The 21401-nt window shown below is 43.1% G+C and overlaps 1 protein-coding gene across 7 annotated transcripts in view; it reads right to left on the bottom strand.

The window, feature by feature from the left end:
• Positions 1 to 21401, bottom strand: part of ATXN7L1 (ataxin 7 like 1) — a 287096-nt gene that overhangs the window by 122754 nt on the left and 142941 nt on the right. The window contains exon 1 of one of the 7 annotated variants that reach the window (XM_064289862.1): positions 5297 to 5437. The exons of the other annotated variants lie outside the window; for them this stretch is intronic. The gene's annotated coding sequence lies outside the window, so the exon portion shown is untranslated. Of the gene's footprint in view, positions 1 to 5296; positions 5438 to 21401 lie in introns of those variants that run through there. 7 annotated transcript variants of the gene reach the window in all.

The following is a 21401-nucleotide window of genomic DNA, read 5'->3' as shown; positions in this document are numbered from 1 at the left end:
CATAAGTGTGGGGGGAAAAGAATAACTTTACAGTGGAGAAACCTGACAAATGCTGCTTCTGCCAGGTGATCAAGGTCAACATTAACAGTGATAAGCCATATTGACTTTGTATCTTTGTATGTATCTTTGATATGATGTGATGAAAATGGCACTTTACCTCTGTGGTCTTCCTCCCCCAAAACCCATTACCCCAGTCTAATCGTGAGAAATATATCAGACAAATTTCAACATAGAGGCATCCTCCAAAATACCTAACCAGCACTCCTTGAAACTGCCAAGAACATCAAAAGCAGGGAAAGTCTGAGAATCAGAGCCAAGAAGAGTCTAAGGAAACATGACAACTAAATGGGACGGAAAAAGACATTAGGTAAAACTAAGGAAATCTGAATAAACTATGGACTTTAGTAAATAATAGTGTATCAGTATTGGTTCAATAATTGTAACAAATGTGCCAGACTAATGTAAGATGTTAACAATAGGGGAAACTGGGTATAGGGTATATGGAAACCCTCTGCAATGTCTTCTTAATTTTTCTGTAAATCTAAAACAGCCCTAAAAAAAGTCTATTTAAAAAAAAAAGTGTTCCCTTAACTTCTACATTACCTCCTACTCTTTCTAAAAACAAGCAAAAAAGCCAAAACCAAAGTATGGATTTCAAACTTATAAGGACAGATTATGGAATCTGTTCCTTGAGATATCTTTTAGGACTAGGTGGCCAGCTATTTGAGAATACAGCTGAAATGAATCTATAGGTTGATTTAGCAGCTTGGGGCTCAACCTCTGTAATGGATTGAATTGTATCCCCCCAAAATATGTGTCAACTTGGTTAGGCCATGTGTAACTGTCCTCCATTTTGTGATTTTCCTATGTGTTAAAATCATTATCTCTGCCTGTGGTTAAAAAGATTACTCAGGTCACCTGCCTGATCCAAAAAGGAGTTTCCCCAGGGTGTGGCCTGTACCACCTTTTATCTCTCAAAAGATAAAAGGAACAGGAAGCAAGCAGAGAGTTGGGGACCTCATACCACCAAGAAAGATGTACCAGGAGTAGAGCGTGTCCTTTAGACCTGGGGTCCCTGCGTGTAGAAGCTCCTTCCGGGGGAACATTGATGAGAAGGCCGACAGAGAGATGAAGCCTTCCCCTGGAGCAGATGCCCTGAATTTGGATTTGTAATGTATTAGACTGTGAGAGAATAAATTTCTCTTTGTTAAAGCCATCCAATTGTGGTATTTCTGTTATGGTAGCACTAGGTAACTAAGACAACCTCCAAGGCCCTTACCACCCAGTGATGGCTGCTGAGGTCTTGCCAAACCAAATGCCCATTTGCCCTGTAGGTGGGTATTTGTAGGTAAATACCAAGGAAAATGGAGCCTGTGTTGGGTGGGGCTAGGGTCACCCTAAGCCTGCCTTATCCGTCTCCTGCAGCATCTCACTAGCAGCTGGTTTCCAAACAAACAAACAAACAAACCATTGCTCTCCAGTCAATTCCGACTGAACCCTATAGGACAGAGTAGAACTGCCCCAAAGGATTTTCAAGGAGCGTCTGGTGTATTTGAACACCGATCTCTTGGTTAGCAGCTGAATGCTTAACCACTGCACCCGCAGTGGGCAATAGCTGGTGAGAACCAGGGAAGAAGGAAGGCCTGGGGAGAGGCCATCCCTCTTCTGCTCAAAACCGTTTCATCTCCTATAACTCTCTGCCTCATTTACTCCCCTTCAGTCCAACTGGGCTCCTCACTGTTCCTCAAACCTGCCAAGCACGTTCCTGTCTCAATGCTGTTTCTTCAGCCTAGAAGGCTCTTCCCTTAGAAAACCTCGTGACTTACCCCTGCCATTTCTGTTTGGTCTCTGTTTAGATGTCATTGTGTCAGAGAGACCATCGTGGCAAAAATAGCAACTCCTATATCATCACTCTCGTTGCCCGTGCTGGCCTCGTTCTTCTTTCTTAGCACTACTATATTGTTTACTTAGTTGCTTATTATCCGCCACCTCCAAATAGAAGGCGATTTCCATAGGAACAGGGACTTTTCTGTTCTTGTTCACTGCTGCATCACCATACCTAGAATAGAACCAAGTATTTAGCAGATACTCGGTAATATCTGTTGAATGAATAAGAGAATGAATGGGAGTTTTTTTTTTTTTTTTTTTTTACTTTGCAATGTGGTGAACAGTGTGTGCTGATCAATAGTAATAGCTACACTCACACTGTATTTGTTAGTCCCTTCTATAGCTCCGAAATTTACCTTCTTTATAAACTCTTGTGTGTCTTGCTGCAAAAGTGCGTGCATACATAACTGCGTTATTCATTCAACAAGTATTTATTGAATGGGTTTTATATGCCAAAGCACTGTGGTGGGCACCAGGGGTGCAAAGGTCAATAAGACCCACTTTCTGACTTCTAGGAGCTCAAAGCCATTTGTTCAACTATCCAACCATCCATCTGTTCACCTGTTCATCCGTCAGTCCGTCCATCCATCCATCTGGTCCTTTTGAGCCCCAGCTAAGTGCTAGATGTTGTGTGTTTAAGACAGTATCTGGTGCATGGTCTTGTCTTCCTTTCTGGATTGTAAATGCTCCCAATGGCAAGGAATGTAAGAATTTAGCTGTAGCTCTACCGCTGACTAATTTTTCAACCCTGGCAAATCACTGAATTCTGTGTGTTACTTTCCTCATCTGTAAAAAAGGGTTGTTGACCCCTGGCCAGCCTGCCTCGCTGTGCTGCTGGGAGCATCAAATTAGATGATCCAAAAATAAATGTGCTTTCTATACCATGAAGCCCTAAACACACGTAAGGGATTCTCAGCCAGTAAGTGCTAAAAACAAAAACCCAAACCAGCAAACAAAACAAAACCCCAAATCCTTTCTCAGATTGCTTCTCAGTGAGCCCAGAGTCTGAGGCAGCTGCTGCGGCTGGTGGACCACCAATCTGCCATCACTCAAAAATTTCAGAGTTGGACAAAAATCAGGAGAACCAGCCCAATTCCTGTCAAGGTAATCCTTCGCAGATTAAGTAGACCATCAGTAATCTCTGGTTAACATTTAATTCAAGCGTGCACCAGCCATTCCCACCATTTCCAACCTGCAGTTGAGAATCTGGATTGTGGCGGATGTGAGGCTTTATTTAACAGCCCTCAGAGTCGCCTTTTATATTTTTTAAAAGCCATGACTTGTACTGGCTTTGGAGTTTTCTGTAAGATGGGGTTGAACAGTAAATAAGAGTGATTCCTGAATGTTGATATATGAACATCACTGGGCTCTCCAAGAGGAAGACATCTTAAGTCTTCCAAATTAGACAAAGTGATTAAGCGATGAGAGTGAGAATGACAGTGAAAGGACAAGAGAGAAAGAAAATGAGACAAAGCAAGAGGGTGATGGAGCTATTAAAGAGAGAATACATATTAGAACATCCTTCGATGCACCATGATGGGATTTCTCCATCAACTCTGGAATTTTCTAGTTTCTATATTTATGCTCTCTCTTCCTGATGTGCTGCATGACATTGTAAGCATTACCTTGGAAAGGTGACTATTAGAGCTGGCAAATTTATTCTGTGGAAACAAAGATTCACCCCTCCTCTGTGTGTTCTCACCTGGGGCTAAAACTGTTCCAAATTAAATACCTCAGCCTCTTTTCTACTAAGGTCCCCATGTCCTAGTCTACAAAAATGTACCTAAAACAATAATGATAATATTTGCTGGCTACATTTTTTTACCTTTTATAAAGCACTTGCTATGAGCCAGTCACAAGGGTAAGCATTTTTATCAACACTGCCAACTACAAGCAGCCTGTGGAAGCCTATCTGTGCCAAGGCTCCAGTCCCTCTTTTGGGGTGTTCTCCCAGTATTTTACATTCCAGGACCTTCCATCAATCCTGGGCTCATGGAAGCTGATCTGTACCAACATGTTGTCTCTCTTTTGTGTTCTTTTATTTTCTTATGGAAATTTTCAGATATACACAAAAAGAATAGTACAACTAACGCACATGTACCCAACATCCAGTTTCGACAATTAATATTTTGTCAATCCTGTTTCATCTATTCTTCTCCACAATTGTTCTTTAAGGAGTCCTGGTGGCGAAAGTGGTAAGTGTTTCGCTGCTAAATGAAAGGTTAGTGGTTCGAACCCACCCAGTGGCTTCACGAGAGAAAGACCTATAGATCTGCTTCCATAAAGATTACTGCCAAGAAAACTCTGTGGGGCAGTTCTACTGTGTCAAATGGGGTCGCTATGAGTTGAAAATGACTCAATGGCACCTAACAATAGCAACAACTGTTCTTTAGAGGGAATATAGGAAAGCAAGCATCAGACATCATACCATTTCAACATCACTCCCTACTCAACTGACAACAGGTAACAAGTATTTTTTCTTCTATTCTTTCACTTTGTTTAATGATGTAGTGACTCTGAGGACCCAGTGAGATTTTTTGCTAGTTATTTTGCTGTGGGTAGGAGGTAGTATGGTGTACACAGGAATACAATTTTACGTTGCTCCTGAAACTGAACCTAAGCCAACAATCTACTCATTTATTTTTTTATATTGTTTTATGGTAAGAATTTCATAAGTTTCCATACTGTTATTATTACTATTATTTAATGAAACAGAGAATAGAAACTATATTTATAGCTAACACTGGGGCTGAAGATAGATGGTAAAGCTCACACAGTCTTGGGTTCTGAGGAGGATGGGTGCTGGCAGGGGACTCCAGAGTCCCTGGTTAGCGAACCCTGACTCCTGGAGAAATAGGGTCCAGCATATCCCTCCCTCTCCTGTGGAGATTCCCAGGACTGTGTGATGAGGCTTTGGCAGTGAGTGGTAACAGACCTGTCCCTACTAATGCCAAATATAAGAACTGGGGGAAGGATGACGGAGGAGGCTTTGTGTATTGACTGTGTGTACACATTGCTAATTAATTATTTATATGAACTGCTTACCATGTGTACTTAATTACCTTGCAGCACAATCATAAGCAGGTCTGTCATTAAAATCCCATTGGATTCTACAGATTAAAACTCTCCATGGGTTTTCCTGGCCTGCCTTTGCAGTCAGCAAGGTTGCTTGCTTGTAACTTAAAAATGAGTGGTCTTCTTCCTGGCTAGGTCTTTGGTCTCTGGAGACAGGACACGAGCTTTGTGGAACCCCTTCAAGCTGTGATGGGAAACTTGGCAAGACTGTGGCCAAAGACCACCTCTTACAGCTCTGATCATGTCAAAGGTTTGATACAAAGTCTCCCCTCGAACTGCTGTTGTGCTGGGATGCTCTGGAACTGTAAACCAGGTTTACGGAATTTCCATTTACCTTAAAGCAGTGGTTCTGTGTGAAACATCGGTGGTTCAGTGGTAGGAAGACATGGGTTTTGATTCCTGGCCCATGCACCTCACGCGCAGCTAGCACCCATCTGTCAGGGGAGGCTTGCGTCTTGCTATGATCCTGAGCAGCTGTCAGCAGAGCTTCCAGACTAAGAAAGATTAGGAAGAAAGGCCTGGCAATAGCTCTGAAAATCAGCCAAGGAAAACACTATGGATCACAATGATCTGATCCACAACCAATCATAGGAATGGCACAGGACCAGGCAGCATTTCATTCTACTGTGCATGGGGCCACCATGAGTTGGGGGAACTTGACAACAGATAACAACAGTTCTGTGGAGACTGAAACATCTGAGACAGAGCCCCACAGTGTTGTACTGAAAAATCCTGTTTCCTTTGCTGGGCTTTCCCTGCCCCCCAGCCTTGCATTTGAATCCTGCTTTTGCTTGGAGGTTATATGTAAACCCCATTGCACCTTCGAAGTATGATTAAGAATGTTGCTGATGTAAGTTGTATGAACTCCCTGCTTGTAAACCCTTTTAAAAATAACTTGCCTGCCTGACCTTGGCGAGCAGTCTTGGCAGCGACAGCTCTGGCTGACTCCTTTTCCTTGTACAACGAAATAAAGGTGCCTTTCCTGTTCTCCCACCTTATCTCTTGTTTACTGGTCAATACAAGTCATACTGAGCAAGAACCTGGGGTTTCCACCCAGTAACATATTTATGTCAAGGCCTTTCCGAAAACTAATTAAATCAGGATCTAATTAAATCAGGATCTCTGGTAGTGAGGGCCTTGTGTTCCCTGGGTGAGACTCACTGCTCTAAAGCAAACGCATTGTACACACTGAGTCTGACTTTCTTCCCTCTCTTTCTCTGCTTGCTGTTAGTTGCCACGGAGTCGATTCTGACTCAGGGAGACCCCACGTGTGAACAGTAGAGCTGCTCAAGAGGGTTTTCAAGGCTGTATTTTAAAAAAAAAAAAAAAAAAAATCTTTTAGAAGCAGATCATCAGGCCCGTCTTCCAAGGTGCCTCTGGGTGGGTTCGAACTGCCAACCTTTCAGTTAGTAGTCGAGTGCTTAACTATTTGTGCCACCCACGGACTTTCTCTGTGAGGGTCATCTTTTCCCTCAAAGCTTTGGAGATGGAAGATACATGTACTTGTTCAGTTTGAGTATTCAGGTCATGTTGGCTTCATAAAATGAACTGAGGAAAATTTTCATCTTATTTTATGGTCTGAAATAGTTTGAATAACAAAGGATATACCTGTTCTTTGAAGCCTAGATAGAACTCTGTTCTAAGACTGTAAAGGTCTTTAAAACATGGTATCTCTTTAATAAACTTTTAAATGTATTCTATGGCTACTGGTCTATTCAGGTGCTTTGCCTCTTTTTGGTCAATTCTGATCGCTTATATTTTGCTAGGATATTCTCCATTTCCTCTAGGTTTTCAAATTTATTGCCAAAGATTTTCACATATAATGCTAATTCTTTTACTCTTTTCCCAATTGATGATCACATCTTCTTTCTCATTGTAATGGTGCAGACTATAAGTTTTTCAAATTTCCTTCATCGTAACAATAACCCAAACCAAAACCCAGTGCTGTCGAATCGATTCTGACTCATAGTGACCCTACAGGACAGAATAGAACTGCCCCATAGAGTTTCTAAGGAGTGCCTGGAGGATTTGAACTGCCGACCCTTTGGTTAGCAGCCATAGCACTTAACCACTACGCCACCAGTGTTTCCCGTAATAATAACAGCTAATGTTTATTGATTACTTACCATGTGCCAGGTGCAGTTCTAACTGCTTTACTTGTACTAAGTTAATCCTCACAACCCAGTGAAGTGAGTGCTCTTATGATCCTCGTGTTACAGATGAATTCCTCACCCTGGCTGCATAGAGAAGTTAGGTAAACTTGCTCCGAGGTCATAGTAGCCTGCAGCTCCATATGCTGCCTACTAACCTGTGTATATGCCTGTGTGTGTGTATCTGTGAGTGAGTTTGCACATAGCCTACTATTTGATTTAAAAAGTAAAGATGTCACTTTAATGACTATAGCGTGCCTGACCCAAGCCATGTTCTTTTTAAATCACTTCATATGCATGAAGAAGCTGAATAATGAAAAATGGAAGACGGAAGAAGAATTGATGCATTCAAACTGTGGTGTTGGTGAAGAATACTGAATAGACTGTGGATTGCCAGAACGAACAATCGGTCTTAAAAGAAACAACCAGAATGCTCCTTAGAAGTGAGGATGACAAGACTTTAGCATACTTACTTTGGACATGTCATCAGGAAAGACCAATCACTAGAAAAAGCCATCATGGTTGATAAAGAGGGTCAACAAAAACAACAGAAATCCTCAATGAGATGGACTGACATAACAGCCGCAATGATGGACTCAAACATACTAATGATCATGAAGACAGCGCGGGGCCAAGCAATATTTCATCCCGTTATACATAAGGTCACTATGAGTTGGGACAGTAGTTAATGATGACAACAAAAACAACCCCTTCTAGGGTTAAAAATTAGGGGGGAAGAAAAGAAAAAGAACAGTGTTAGTGCAGCAGGTTCCTGCTCAAGGCTCTTAATTGAGAGTGTTGTCTTTTAAGAATTCTGTGTCTAGGAGGTGACAAGACTCTACTGGCCAAGAGTGGCCTAGAGACTCAGGGCTTTGAGCTCTGATGATTAAACAGATTCTATGTGACCCTTCTGATGATCCAGTCCAAGGTCACCTAATTGCTTTAAGTGTGTACCCAGACAATGAGAGAAGCCTGTATCCATGCCATGAAGTGGGCATGGGGAAAGATGAAGAAAATAATGGTAAAAACCTAATAGAGGTGAGGCTTATTATGATCTGCTCATAGCAACAAAACACTGTGCAACCTTCATATTAAAAGGTATGTTTAAAAGATCTTCAAGGACTAGCTCTTTATTGCTTCCAGAATAAAATCTGAGCTCTTCAGTTTGACTTTCTAAGCCTCTTACCTACAGCTCTGCTTGGGCATTGCAGCATCAGTCAAGCTAAACTCCTACCCCTCTTTGCTCTTGTACGTCTGCCTCTGTGCCTTTACCCTTGCTCTTCCCACCACCACGAATGCCCTTCCTCCAATCTCTGGATATCCAAATGCGATGAATACTTCAAGATCTAGCAGAAATGCCAAGACGCTGTTTTCAATTCTCTTCTCCTATACTTAAATAATACTAGCACTAACATAGGGCTTACCATGTGTGCCCGGACTTAATGTGTTAATTCGTTTAATCTTCACAGTAACCCTATGAATTAGGTACTATTCTTATTCCTATTTATGCTGAGGGAAACTGAGATTCAGTAATTTGTCCAAGGCCACACAGCTATTAAGTAGCAGACCTGGGATTTGAAACCAGGCAATCTGGCTCCATGCTCTTAACTCCTCCACACAGTATCCATGTTTCTCACAAGGCATGAGTTATAGCAACTTATGCACTTGTCTTACTGCCTCTACAAGACAGCAAGGTCCTTCAGGAAAGGCTGTGGGTCTGGTTTACTTTCGTGTCTGCTCAATAGCTGTGCCATAACTATTTGCTGGGTGGATGGAGTAAACCAGAGCTGGTCATGACATTTGCTACCTTTATCAGGGACTTTGTATAAGAAGAGGAGTCCCTGGATGGTGCAAACAGTCAACACATTTGGCTGCTCACTGAAAGGTTGGAGGTTTGAGTCCACTGAGAGGTGCCACAGAAGAAAGACCTGGCAATCTACTTCTGAAAAATCAACCGTTGAAAACTCTATGGTCCACAGTTCTACTCTGACACACATGGGGTCACATGGGTTGGAGTCAACTGGACGGCAACTGGTTTTGTTTTGTTTGTATGTAAGAAGAACACAGTACTAGGTAGATGCATTGGGAAGGGGAAAGGTGAGGAATTTGGAACCAAGGTCACTGCTGTCCAGATATTTAAAATGTGAGTGGGAAGGCTGACTTTTGATGAGCAGTGGGAAATCACTACTGAAGGGTAATCAAATGCATATCCAGAGAGTATAAACTGAGGAAGGCAAGGGAGATGCTGGCAGAGATGTAGAAGTCTGCAGGCTTTTTGGGACCATGAGACCATATCTTAAGGGCCTGCTATACAAAATGTGGTCCCAGGCCCGCAGCAGAACCATCAACTGAGAGTCTGTTAGAAATGCAGAATCTCAGACCCCATCCTAGACCTACTGAAGCAGAACCTGCATTTTAACAGAATTCTCAGGAGATCTGTATGCACGTTAAAGTCTGAGAAGCACTCCCAGTAAGTCCAGGAATTCATGCCTACCCCCTAGAATGTAACTTAATTGGTTCGGGGCTGGGCTAGAGGAGCCACCCTTTTTTGGGGAGTGTTTATTGTGGTAAAAATATATCTGACAAAACATTTGCCGACTTAACAATTTTTACGTGTATAATTCAGCGACATTGATTATGTTCATTACGTTGTACAACCATTTGTTGCTGAGTTCTGTCGAGTGGATTCCGACTCATAGCGACCCAGCAGGTCTGAGTAGAACTGCCCCATAGAGACTCCTAGGCTGTAATCTTTACGGGGGCAGGTTGCCACATCTTTCTGTCACTGAGCGGCTGGTGGGTTTGAACTGCCGACCTTTCTTTGGTTAGCAGCCGAGCACTTTAATTACTATGCCACCAGGCCTCCTTTCTGTGCAACCATTACTACTATTCTGTTCCAAGATCTACACTTTTTAAAAACTCTTCTGGTCAAAAAATAATCAATACCACCCATAAGTATAGAGTTCTTTTAAAAAAAATCACCTATATGAGACCAAACAGTCAACAATTACTTTAAAACAGTGATGAGAACATAAGGGGGCAGGGAAAGTAGATGAATGGAAACAGAACCACCATAACAGAAATAATGAGAATGTTCACGTGTTCACGCATTGTAAAGAATGTAACCAGTGTCACTGAACAACTTGTGAGCAAACTGTTGAACGGGAACCTAAACGGCTGTGTAAACCTTCACTGAAAACACACGCGCACAAAAAAATATTTAAAATAAGCAAAAAACCTCTCCAGGGAATTTTACACTGCAGTCCTGGTCAGAACCACTGATCAGGCCTCCTCTGGAGACCTACGCAATGGTAAAAGGGAGGAGGTCAAGGGAGGAGAATCCCAGCTCTGCTGCCGGTAAGCCATGTAACCTTGGGCATGCCAGTCAATGTTTCCAAGCATCTATACTGAGTGAAAAAAGTAGGTTACATCAGTGGTTCGTAAAACTCAGAATCAGTTAAATCCACTTTCCTGGACCAAATGAGTTATAATGCCCAGGGCTGGGCCAAAAGAATGGGCATTTTTGACATGTTCGCCATGAGGGTCCTCATGCAGCTGCCTGGCTAGTGGACTAAGTGAACTCTAAGGTCTATTCTCGCTCTAATAGGCTATGGGTTTGGAGGAGGAAAATTCTGTCCCAGGCTCTAAAAGCAACGATAAATATGTGCCAGTGTAGGGCAGTTTGAACATTTTTATCTGCAGCTCACAGTACAAAAATATACGTACTAGGCATGGCAACCCAGTATATTTAGGTATATAAGTATATGCATATATGTATGTGTATATGTGCACATACATGCATACACACACACACATCTCCAAAACACAGAAATTTCACAGCACATTGCTTTTCCTTACTATGTGATCCACTCTAGCTTCTTTTTTCCTCTGTTCTATTTCTTTAAAAAATGCACTGCTGTATTGATTTCATGACCCACTAATGGGTTGAGATGACACTTCAAAAAGCCTGGTGTAGACAATCCCTGCGTTAAGAATGATGACTCTACCAGGGCCAGAAAGCATCACTAGCAGAGGGCACATAGCACCATGCTGGCCAGTCTATCCGGCACAGGTTCCAGGGGCAGCTGATCGCAAGATGCGAAACTGCAAGAGAGAGGCACTGGTTGGGTGAGTTGGAAGTGAGAAAAGGGGTGAGTGGAAGGCCCAGGACTCCAGGCTGAGGAGTTTAACAATTGCCACAGACAAAATGTGCACTCACTGTAGCTTTTAGAACAGCAGAGACCCACAGAACATTTAGAGCTGGGATTCTCAACACTGGGAATACATTGGAATCACCCGGGGAATCATCTCTTACAGAATATCAGGACCCAGGTCCAACTGCCAGAGATGTTAAACCTCTAACCCGAAGTTCCCCCAAGTGATTAGCCTGTGCGGCTAGGTTGAAAACCAATGATTTAAGGGTTAAAGATTCAGGGTCACATAACAGAAAAATGTGGGGTCCCTTAACTTCTTTCAGGTTTCCAGTCTCTGAAATGGGGACAGCAGCACCTACCTTTGTGGCTTGTTGAAAGGTTGAGTAAGACAAGGTTATGTACACACGGCAGGTGCTCAGTCAAAGGTCACTTCATTATGAATCCCACTTCCTCCATGGACTAATAAGGACATTATGACCTAGAAAATTGACCTGACAGGTTCAAGTTCACACAGCTGGACCAGGCAGAGTGGGGACAACATTCAGCTCTAAATGTTAATACTATCACACTGCGAGGCCTCCTCTGAGTATAGGAATAGAGCCCAGGAAGGTCTTATGTATTAGGACTAATCTGAATCCAACTCAAATGACCCTAAATGGCCATTTTCCTCCTTTCCACATTGAACTTCAGCCAGAGCACGGGGCCAGTGGAAAGTCCCCCACAAAAAATAAAGCCTTAGTTTTTTCCTTTACTGAAGAACCAGGTCATACCCTCCTCCCTACAACATTTTACAGGCTTTGATTTCAACATGTTACAGATGGTGTTTGATTTTGACCCATTTGAATTTGATGTTCTTTTCTGATGGCAGCATCAGTAATGAGATAGATGCCTCTGTGGTGAAAGTGGAGTCAGAGGCAGATCTTTCACTTACTGTGTAGAAGATGAGCAGAATTGGGGCAAAAGGGGTGACGGGCTGGCCAGCTAGAAGTCTTCAGCAATTCAGGCATGTGGGGCTGAGGGATTGTGAGCGTCAGATCCTTGTTCAAACGCTACAATGTCGTACACAACTCCATGCAGAATGTCATGGTTGAAGTTTGGTGTGGGAAGAAGGCAAAGAGACCCAACCATCTCCTTTGAAGAACTAGAACTTCAGAAGCAGTAGTATTTTCTGCCCCATGTGTGGGGCTTACAATGGAGATGCTCAACTTTAGCTGGTACAGTGAGCTAGCCTTTAAATGCAGCCTGTAATCTGATATCAAGATTATTAGCCTCGTGTAGTGCCTGGGGTATTAAAAACTTGCCAGCAGTCATTCAAGGTTTAACAATCGAACTCTATTTGCCCGAAGCAGCAGAGCGAGGAGGGTCAGAAATTGGAGGACAAACTGGAATGTGTGTCTAATTGCCTCCACGAACAACTGCCACCTCTGCCATGAGACCAGAAGAACTGGGTGGTGCCTGGCTACCATTACTGAACATTTTGATCAAAGACTCTATAGAAGAATCCTGATCAAAAGGGTTAGGGAAGGGGGGATGTGGAACAGAACTTCAAATTCTCGTGGAATCCAGACTTCCCAAAACTACTGCCCTGAGGACATCTTTAAATCTTAAACTGAAAGTATCCTCTGAAGTCATCTTTAAACCAAGCAATAAACCCGTTGCCATAGGGTCAATTCCGACTCACGGTGACCCTATAGGACATAGTAGAACTGCCCCATAGGGATTCCAAGGCTATAATCTTTTTGGAAGCAGACTGCTACATCTTTTTCCTGCAAAACAGCTGGTGTGTTTAAACCACCAACCTTTTGGTTAGCAGCCGAGCACTTAACCACTGTGCCACCAGGGCTCCCAACCAAGCAATAGTTTAAGTTAATTAGAAAAGAATATCTGTCTTGAGCATTGTGTTCTTTTAAAGAATTATCTATGTGATTAAACTGACAATAGCAACCAGCAAAGTTAGATAAGAAGCTTAGGGGGCAATGAGTTTGTATTGATGATGGTGAAATAAGTTGGAAAAGGATATCAAGAAAGGTGGCACAACCTGAAGAATTCTAATTGTCACTGAATTATACATGTAGAAATTGTTGAATTGGTGTATGTTTTGTTAAGTATATCTTTACCAAAAACAAACAAAAAAAGAAAGAAAACATTTGTGCATACAAAAATAAATAAATAAAGAAGTTGTACTCAAAAAGGAAGATTATCAGCCTCTTTGTTGAGGACAGATATACCTGGATATGAGGAAAAATATGCTGGGCTATACCTGGCAAATTTCTCCTTGACATTTCTTCTCAATACAGCAAGTAATAATTCTTACATTTAATATACGCACTTAATATATGCCAGGCACTTTTTATTATATGAATTCATTTAATTCTCACAACCCTATTAATGTAGATATTATTATTCTGTTGGTAGTATGCAGGCATTATAATTATGCCCATTTTACAGATGAGGAAACTGAGACACGGAGAAGTAAAGTAACTTCCCCAAGGCCATACAACTAGAAATGTTGGAGCTGGAATTTGGACCAAGGCAATCTGGCTCCACAGTCCATGCCCTTAAACACTACAAAAAATGGCTACCACCCGCTGAGGGCTTCACCTGGGACACGCACTACTTTAAGTGCTGACATAATTAACCTATTTCATATTCACAACCACTCATCTAAGTGCTCAGACTATTTTTTTCCATATTCATACTTGCAAGAAAACAAATTTTGAATGAATAAAGACCCCTCGCTGGTCCATCAACTCACCCTCCAACTCCCAGACTAAAAAACAGGTCACTGGCTCATGATCCTACAGCTACCCCTAGTGGATATCTTCCAGTGTCCAGAACCTTGTCTCTCCCTGTCTCAACACATACGCCCACCAGACTTCCAGCCCGAATCTTCCCAGCTGAAATTATGGAGTGAGTGCTCCTTTAGGGCAGCCAAACCTCCCAAGGCCAAACTCATTGCTTTCTAAACTAGAATTTTTTTTTTAACATTTTGATATATTTTATATCACTCAACTTGTGCATTTTTATGTATAGCTTACTTAATGTTTTCATTTGATAACAATCATTTAAATATTTTTTGAGCAGTTACCAGGCAACATGCTGGGTATTGGGCTGGCAAGGCTGACATATAAATATTATTCACTTTTGTCTGCAGTTTCTAGTCTATACTTCAATTTTTTCATCTTCTGTTTATTATTATATCACAGATATTTTTCTTTTGATATAAAACAAGCTTTCCACGAATATTAATTTTTTTCCATTCAAAAATTCCATTTTTCCATTCAAAAAGTTAAACATTAGTTGCAATCCCCACGATGCGTCAGCACCCCCCCCTTTCCCTTTCCACCTTGGGTTCTCATGTCCATTCATCCAGTTTTCCTGTTTCTTCCTCCCATCTCCCAAACCAGCACTGATGGGTCTCTTTACTTTTCTGAGCAGAGATGTGTGGGGAGTTGTCAGACCAGGCCTCCCAACCTCTGCATGTGATTTATATTTTGGCATAAAACGGTAGCTCTTATTCTTACTAACGGAGTCAGAGAGGGGAACAACAGAAGAGGAGACCAAAGTGGAGCCGGAGAAGGAAAATGGACAGACAATAAGGGAGAGAGAAGAGAAAAAACCAAGAATGACTGCATATTTGCGCTGGGGAACTGCACTTGGCCCACCGTTTTTACTGCCAGAAACTCAGGTTAGGCAGCTTGTCACACAAAGTCAGGATCTGAACCCAGTACTCCTTCTGCTACATCTGAGAGAGTCAGGCAGCAGTCTTGCTAAACAGTTCTGACAAGCAAGTCTTCTCAATGGGAATTCTTGGTTGGGTAAGGAGATAGATGTGCTACTCTAATTATCACCATCACATTAGTTCAGTCACCAAGGCCATCTCTTCAAGGTTGCACGTCCCCCTCAGGGCTGCACTGTGAAGGCAGCTATGGTCATTTCACATTAGAGCCTGATGGCTGTGCTTAGTGTCACATGCTGTGGCCACACAAGACCACAGAGGGTTTTCTGACCCTTGGCCTTCTAGCCCACCAGCTGTAAATGCTAATAATGCCAAATGTGGCAAAGCTTCCTTCTAGAACTAGCCAGTGAAACACCCGGGTGGTTATTGGTTCCTCCAAATCTGTTTGCTAACTCATGAAGAAATAGATCTTTCTGCCTCAGTAACAACAAAATTGGTCTTCGCATCTGTGAAAATTATGCTCTAGATGACAGCAATCCTGAGCATTAATCAAGTATCAATCACTGACATGAGTGGAAAATAGAGCTGGAGTCTTCATTCACGTCTTGTTTTGAGGAAAGCAAAGCGAGGGCTGATTGTGGAGAAAACCCTTTAATGGGTTTGAAGCAGCACAGCAGAATGGAAAGCGTGTGGGCCTTGACCGAGACTATGTCTCTAAAGGGCTGTGTGATACTGGGCAAGTTGCTTGCGCTCTTTGGGCCTCAGATTCCCTACCTGTAAAACAAGGAAAACGTTGCCCATCCCTCAGGTTGCTGAAGGGTTAAGTGAGAGAATGCATGTAAACTGCTGAGCCCAGCGGGCCCTGCAGAGAAGCAATTACTTATAACACACTCCACACTCAGAATAACTGGGGAGAATAAATCTACTGGGAACAGGGTCCTTCCTCTTTCTAAAATGTTAGCTCAGAATGTATTTAACACCCGCTGTGTCCACACCAGGTGAATTTTCTCTTTGAGTTCACACTCAAGTATCCAAGCTGTCCAGTCCCCACCAAATGGTCTTGTTCTCCTTATATTGGTAGCACTGCCCTTCTCCCTTTTTGTGACTGTCCCAATCTCCCAGACTCAGATCTTACTCCCTTTATAAATCCTCCCATCCCAAATGCAAAACCTGAATCTAATCAGGAAGAAACTCCAGGCAAACCAAATCAAGAAACATTTTACAAAATACATGGCCTGTAATCTTCGAAAGGGAGTCCCAGGGTGCTGTCATATTGGAATACAGTGGGTTCTAGGCAAATATGAGTGGTGTCCTTATAGGAGAGGAGAAGAGACACAGAAGGAGTCACAGAGGGAAGATGGCCAAGTCAAGACAGAGGCAAAGACTTGGAGGGATCGATCTATAGGCCAAGGAACGCCAAGGATCACTGGCTGTCACCTGAAGCTAAACCAAAAACCAAACTAATCACTTCCTGTTGTTCTCTCACACCCCACATCCGAACCATCAGCTGGTCCTGCTGGCACTACCTTCCAAATAGATCCAGAATCCAGCTTTTCCCCCAGCAACACCGTCACTGGTCCAGGCCACCACGATTTCTCTCCTGGACTTCTTCCATTGCCTCTGACTGTGTCCTGCTCTCACCCTACCCCTCTCTATACTCTGTTCCCTACCCAGCAATGAGAGTGACCCGGTGTCTTCCAGCTCAAACTGTTCTAGGCTTCCACCTCATTTAGAATAAAATCTAAGTCCTTTGAAGGGTTTATCTGATGGGGCCCCTCCTTGTGTCGCCAACTTACTTTGTTACCATTCTTTACCCTCCCAACTCCAGGCTCCTTGGCCCTTTGCTGTCCCAGGGACGGGTCAGCCCGGCAGGTCCCAGCTTCAGGGTCTTTCCCTTGCTCTGTTCACGGCCTGGTGAGCTTTGGCCAAGTACCCACAAGACCACCCTCCCTGAAATCATTCAGGACCCAGCCTCACACCTCTGCATACAGGCCTTCCCCAACTACCTTATCTAAAAGAGCACACCATTCCCTCCCCTGCACTAGTTTTCCTCCATGGTACTCAATCAGCCCTGACATCACCTATTTTATTTATTGTCTACAGTCTCCATTAAGTTCCTCAAGGCAGGGGATCTATATGGTTCACTCTGTATCCTAGCATCTAGGACACTGCGTGACGCATAATAAGAGCTCAATATATATTTGTTAAATGAATGAATGAATGCATCGTTAGGTCAATGAAGCAAAATGCAGAACAATGTGTATAATCGTACATATTATATACATGTAATTTATACATGTAAAGTGTAAAATATATGAACATTCATTTTATACATCTATACTGGACTGTCTTTGGGAGGATATAACAGCCATGGCCTTTGCAAGGGCAGATGGGTGGTAGCCATGGGGTAGGAGGGAGACTTTTCACTGTATATACTTTTGATACCTTTTGAATTTTGTAGTAGGTACATGTGAATTAACAAATAAACACACCTACACCCAACCCCAAGGCCAGGCCTGGTGGGAGCTGTGACTCTTCGGGGCAGGTCAGGTTTAAAGGTCTTGTAACACTCTTTGGTTGGGCCCTTTAATGTTGCTGGCCACTCATTATCCTGAAAATAAAATGATGATGAAAAGACAAGTTCACAGTAGACTTAGTTTGGATGTGTGAAGGGGAGGGGTGGTGTGGAGGTGGGAATTGGAGGTGAACACCTGGAAGAGCTGTAGTCTCTCTCTACCTGTGGGCCTCAGGGCAGGTCAGGGCATGGGCTGCCAGGTCATCTTGGGTGTCTCTTTCCAGCTGTAACTTTCTGTAGTTCTGTTGTGATTAGATGTTACCTGTTGGGCTACACATATGGACAGGTACTACACCCTCAGATCCACGAGAACAAAGCACTGATGTCAATGTCCCAGGAGTCCTCTTACCATTTACAGTGACTCTTGGGTGTTGTTTTGGTTACCTGTGCCTCGGGAAGACTGAGCCCTGCTTCCAGTGGCTTCCTCCTCAAGCCTGGGGCTGGGGCTTTTGCACTCTGCACCTCTGCCAACTTTTATTAGCCAAGAGAAGCACTCTAGGGAGCTGCTACACATGCACCGAGCAAAACAACCCCTAAAGCTGGGTGTGGACAGTGCTGCCTCTGTGTCCCCAGAGCTGGGCCCACCCCTGAGAAGGAGGGGAACGTCAGGTGGTTTCATGAACCAGCAGGGCAAAGTAATTAAAGTGAACTTTCCAGAGAGCCTGAAAAATGCTGGCCAGAGAAAACGCAAAGGGGGAGGAAGAACTTTCAGTGTGTTTAGGGAAAAACCCTGAATTGGGGAGGGGCATGGGTTGTGAAGAGAGGAGATGCTTGTGAGCTGGATTCTCAGGTTATCTCCATGAAGGGAAGGGAGGAAATGGCATGGATGCCTAGGGAATTTACCTCTCACTTTGGAATGCTCACATTATTGTCTTCCTTATTAGATTTGTCTTGCTGACTATTTTGGACTGAGGCTAATGTTAAGATCAGTTTGCATTCTCTCTGTACACACAGCAGGTGGATGGAGAGATGTTTGTCAGTGTGTTGGGTTCTGCAGGGAATTCCCTGTGGAATAAAAGAATTTTCTCTAGATGGTCCTCAAAATAGAGTTTAGGGTATAGTTATAGTACAGGAGTGTAAGAAAGGGTAAAATTATCATACTGCAAGTCAAACAAGAATGAGAAAGAAAATGTGTCTCTCAAAAGAAGCCTGTCAGGGGATTTGGGGAGAGGAGGGGAGGTAATTAGAGAGTTTGAAGATGCCTATGGTTTGATTTTCTTAACCAATGCTTTTAAGGCAAATTCTGCCCTTATTTTGAAGCCTCAAGGGTTCTAGTCTTTGGAGCTATCATTCAGGTTGAGGGGAGCACAAAGTTGTCGCACTCAGGAAAAGGCTACTAAGAGAGGTTGTGAAAACTCCATCCATGGATAATAAAGACAACATACGACTGGTGTATACAGGCTGGCAGTTTTAAATCGCAGGAATGTTAGAATCAGCTGGGGAGCTTCTGACTCAGCAGGTCTGGGGTGGGGCCTGTACTTCTTTATTTTAAAAAGCCATACTAACACCAGTTGCCATTGAGCGGATTCTGACTCATGGCGACCCCACGTGTTTCAAAGCAGAACTGTGCTCCATAGGCTTTTCAATGGCTGGCTTTTTGGAGGTAGATCACCAGGCCTTTCTTCCAACGTGCCTCTGGGTGGATTCAAAACACCAACCGTTCAGTTAGTAGCCAAGTGCTTAACTGTTTGTGCCACCCAGAAATTTCTAAAATGCCATATAAAAAAACAAAAAACCAAACCCACTGCTGTCAAGTCGATTCCAACTCATAGCAACCCTACAGGACAGAGGAGAACTGCCCCATAGGGTTTCCAAGGAGCAGCTGGTGGATTCAAACTGCTGACTTTTTGGTTAGTGGCCAAACATTTAACCACTCTGCCATAGGTAGCTGTCATCCAACCTAATCCTCTGTTGCCACCCCTGCTTATTCCCCGGCCTCACACTCACTGTTGAGAACCAGCACTCTCGGCACTTACTGCCTGAAGAATGAACCAGCTCCTGAGGATTCTCCTGTACTCTGTAAAACGTTAATGTACCTGTACTGCTGTGCCAGTGAGAACCGTAGGCCTTCAAAACGGGAGAGCTGGGGTTTTGCTCCTTTTTCTATTTAAATGCACTCTAGAACAGCATGTACAGACTACGGGCACGTTAGAAAAAAGTTGAGGTTGAAGAGTTGGTCTTGAGGCCAAAGGAACTTTATAAAGTCCCCATTTCTAAGGCCAAGGCCTCTCCTGTTATTAACCAGTCTGTGTTTTAAACAACATATTTTGTGAGCAGTTAAACAATATGTTGGTAATACTTTTTCAAATGTCATTTTTTATCAATCACTCTTCTCAAAATCTGTATAAAGGGTTCCCCACTGCTCCTCAACACAAAGCCCTAACTCTTAGAAAAACGGTTTCCCTTGTCCTCAGCTTGGCATTCAAGGGTTTCCATGAACTGGCTCCAATGTGATCTTCCAGACTGCCCTCTCTCGGCCTCCTGTGACTTACTTGTATCCTTTCAAGTTGCTGGCGGCCTCACTGTCTCATGACACATAACTCCTCCCCACTCCTTTGATTTGTGCATATATGTGCATAAAAATTTGTGTTTATATACATAATATATATATTTTAAAACTTATTCTATATTGACCATTTTCCATGGTCATTTCATATGCTTGGAAACCCTGGTGGCATAGTGGTTAAGAGCTACAGCTGCTAACCAAGAGGTCAGCAGTTCGAATCTGCCAGGCACTTCTTGGAAACTCTATGGGGCAGTTCTACTCTGTCCTATAGGGTCGTTACGAGTCAGAATTGACTCGATGGCAGCACGTGTGGATTTTTTTTGGTTTTCATATGCTTCTTCATTGTTATAGCTGCACAGTATTGTATCACCGTGAGGTATTGGTGGTTCAGTGGTAGAATTCCTGCCTTCCATCTGAGAGACTGAGACCTGGGTTTGATTCCTGGCCAATACATCTCGTGCTCAGCCACCACCTATCCATCAGCTTGCATACTACTATAATGCTGAACAGGTTTCAGAGAAGCTTCTGGATTGTCATGGATTGAATTGCGTCCCCCCAAAATATGTGTCAACTTGGCTATGCCACAATTCCCAGTATTGTGTGATTGTTCTCCATTTTGTGATCTGATGTAATTATCCTCCATTTTGTAATGTGTTGTAAATCCTAACCTCTATATGTTAAATGAGGCTGGGTCAGTGTGGGGTGCATCTTTACTCACTGCCTTACAAGAGGATGTGACTCAAGTCACACCGTTGCTTGAGTTATATCTTTTATCTTACAAGAGATAAAAGGAAAAAGAAGTGAGTAGAGAGCAGAGGGACCTCACTATACCAAGAAAGAAGACCTGGGAATAGAGTAGTCCTTCGGAACAGGGGTCCCTGTGCTGAAAAGCTCCTAGACCCAGGGGAAGATGGGTCTGGTCCCCAACTGATCTTAGGGATGGTGCAGGACTGGGCAGCATTTTGTTCTGACAACAGCTAACAACAACATTTTACCATTAGGATTGTACATGCATCCTGGTTTAACTACTCACAGCTTGTTGAACAACTTTCTGTTCCTCTTCTCTGAATTCTTCCCGGAAAGGTGCAAGGAATCATCTCATCCAGGGTTCTCAAATTTGGCCAGGCATTGGAATTATGGGATCACCGGGTGGGAGAGGTGGCATTAAAAAAACTTCTTATTGAGGTATAACATGTATATAGGCAAGGGCACCAATCACCAGTGTTCCCCCTGATGACTTCTCACAATCGAAACACACCCGTATAACCAGTGCCCAGAATAAGAAACAGAGTATCACCAACTGAAAAAAATTCTGTAGATCTAATCCTTTGAAATTTTGATTCCTCAGATCCAAAATGAAGCCCAGAAATTTGCA

Source organism: Loxodonta africana, chromosome 8 (assembly GCF_030014295.1).
Source record: "Loxodonta africana isolate mLoxAfr1 chromosome 8, mLoxAfr1.hap2, whole genome shotgun sequence".
In the NCBI taxonomy this organism is placed as follows: domain Eukaryota; kingdom Metazoa; phylum Chordata; class Mammalia; order Proboscidea; family Elephantidae; genus Loxodonta; species Loxodonta africana.
This window is presented reverse-complemented; position numbering and strand designations above follow the sequence as displayed.